This window comes from Macaca nemestrina, chromosome 20 (assembly GCF_043159975.1).
Source record: "Macaca nemestrina isolate mMacNem1 chromosome 20, mMacNem.hap1, whole genome shotgun sequence".
In the NCBI taxonomy this organism is placed as follows: domain Eukaryota; kingdom Metazoa; phylum Chordata; class Mammalia; order Primates; family Cercopithecidae; genus Macaca; species Macaca nemestrina.
Genome location: NC_092144.1, coordinates 16,721,233 through 16,724,085, shown reverse-complemented (window position 1 = coordinate 16,724,085; position 2,853 = coordinate 16,721,233).

The following is a 2,853-nucleotide window of genomic DNA, read 5'->3' as shown; positions in this document are numbered from 1 at the left end:
GTTCTCCTTGGGAGGCGGCCCAGGCCTGCTTCCAATGTATTTGGAGGACAGGGCTGGGCAGGAGCTCACCCCCTACGCTGCCATTGGTCCCTGCTGGCAGCAGGGTGGCTGGAATGGGGGATCACGAGGAAGATCCGGAGGACAGGCCCAGAGCCAGCCACTGGCCTGCTGCTTTCTGGGCCTGGAAGAGTCAGCAATGGCCAGTAACTACAGTTGCACTCTTACCTAGCCAGGTAGCACCGCTGTGATCACCCCAGTTGACAGGTAAAGAAACTTTGAAGGCAGGCTGGGGCGCGGTGACTCACGCCAGTAATCTCAGCATTTTGGTAGGCCGAGTTGGGTGGATCGCTTGAGGCCAGAAGTTCGAAACCAGCCTGACCAACATGGTGAAACCCTGTCTCTACTAAAAATACAAAAATTAGCTGGGCGTGGTGGAGCACACCTGTAATCCCAGCTACTCAGTGTTAGGCAGGAATCTAGACCCAACATGGTGGCATTACCCGGCATAGCAGGCCTTTTGTTAAAGACTCCCTTCACCCTTGTACACACCCACAGACTTACATGCATCAGAGTTCCGGCTGGGCAACCACACTCCCCCATGACCTGCAGCTCACCTGCATTCCACAAGTTCGTAAACAGCAATTTCGGTTGACAGTTTCCAAAGACCCCTTCCTCATGACCCTTACTCAACTCCTGCCCTAGTAGTTTCAAGACCCCCCAGGCCCTGTTTGCACAACCAGCTTCCCTACCTCTCGGGCTATAAAAAGCCCCTACCCTCCTCCCTCAGCGCGACTTCCTCGGCCCACGCCTTTGGACTGAGGAACCTCGCCCGCAAGCCCTAATAAAAGGCTATTCTCACTGCCATTTGCCTTGTGTCTTCATTCCCGGTTTGGCTCCAGCCTCAGTTTACCTTTACATTTGGTGCCGAAACCCGGGAGGAGACCCCTCGCTGGACCCCTGCTAGGTCGGGCAGGCTCTCCTCTCCCTGAGCCAGGTTCCTGGTACGGCTCCAGCCTCAGTTTACCTTTACATTTGGTGCCAAAACCCAGGAGGAGACCCCCTCCCTGGACCCCTGCTAGGTCGGGCAGGCTCTCCTCTTCCTGAGCCAGGATCCCCTCCTCAAGCCTGGAGCCGTCTCACCAAATTTAAGACTCAATTCGATCACTGCTGGGTAAATTTTCCCCCTGTCCTGACGGCTCCCTCCGGGAGTCCCTGTCCGAAACGTGCGGCCGCATCAGGGGCTCTCTCCAGTCAGCTGTGACCTCAGCACCGGGGACTAGGAGACGTCCAACCTCCCCAGAAGCCACCATACCCCGCACTCCACGTGGCAGTAGGAGGACGCTCCCATTGCCTCCAGACTGCCCGCCTTGACACCATAGGAACTACCCAGCCCAAACCAAACCGAGAATCTCCTCTGGGGTGCCTCTTGGCGAATCTCCAGACTTTAAGTCTCAGCCAAGACATAAAACGAAAGCGGCTCATTTTCTTCTGCACAATAGCATGGCCGCAATATAAATTGGATAATCAGTCTCAGTGGCCTGCAGAAGGCACTCTAGACTTTAACATTCTCACAGATCTGACCAACTTCTGCAAGAGACTAGGCAAATGGTCCGAGATACCCTATGTTCAGGCCTTTTGGGACTTGCGTTCTCACCCAGATCTCTGCGCCCAATGCTCGTTAGCTCAAGTTCTGCTCACAAAGTCTCTTCCCTCGAGCAAGGAGGGGGATGATTCCTCCTCTTTTTCTGAGCCTCCTGACACCCTGTCCCGGCCACCCCTCCAGGCTCCTGCCCAACCTCCCTCCTTACCCTGACCCACCGTTATCCCCGTCCTCATCAACGCCTCCCTACCCTTCCCCCCCTCCTGTGCCCTTACCAAACCCGACAGATTCTGTCTCCCCTACCTCCACCTCCTCCCCTTCCTCACCTGTCTCAGCCCATACTTGGTCCAGGACTGACCTCCTGTGTCCCTTGTGAGAGGTGGCAGGTGCCAAAGGAGTAGTCCAGGTCCATGTGCCATTTTCATTGGCAGATTTGTCTAAGGTTGAGGGGCGTGCAGGCTCCTTTTCGGCCAATCCTACTTGTTATATCAAAGAGTTTAGGTATCTATGCCAGGCATATGATCTCACCTGGCATGACCTCCATGTCGTTATGACCTCAACCCTGTCTCCTGAGGAGCAGGAGCGCATCCTAGCGGCAGCCAGGCGGCACACTAACCAGGTTCATTTAACTGACCCTGCCATGCCAGTCGGCACTGAGGCAGTGCCCTCGGCTGAGCCCAACTGGGACTACCAGGTAGGGCAGGCAGGCCGCTGTCACCGAGACATGATGGTTCAGTGCCTTCTTGCCGGCATGCAGGCAGCCTCTAACAAATCAGTCAACTTTAACAAACTAAAGGAGGTAGTCCAAGGCGCAGATGAAAATCCGGCTGTTTGTCTTAACCGGCTGACTGAGGCACTTATTCAGTACACCCGCCTTGTCCCTGCCTCCCCTGCAGGAGCAACCATCTTGGCCTCATATTTCATTTCTCAGTCGGCCCCTGATGTCCAAAAAAAAATTTTTTTAAAGGCGGAGGAAGGCCCTCAAACTCCCATCCAGGACTTAGTCAAACTGGCCTTCAAGGTCTACAACTCCAGGGAGGAAGCAGCTGAGGCCCAACGACAGGCCAGGCTAAAACAGAAGGTACAACTCCAAACCCAGGCCTTGGTAGCAGCCCCGAGGCCATCCGGCTCCAGGAGCTCCCAGAAAGGAGGTACTCCCCGAGCGCCATCTGGTGCCTGCTTCAAGTGAGGCAACGATGGCCACTGGGCCAGGCAGTGCCCTAACCCAAAGGAGCCAACTCGCCCCTGTCCGA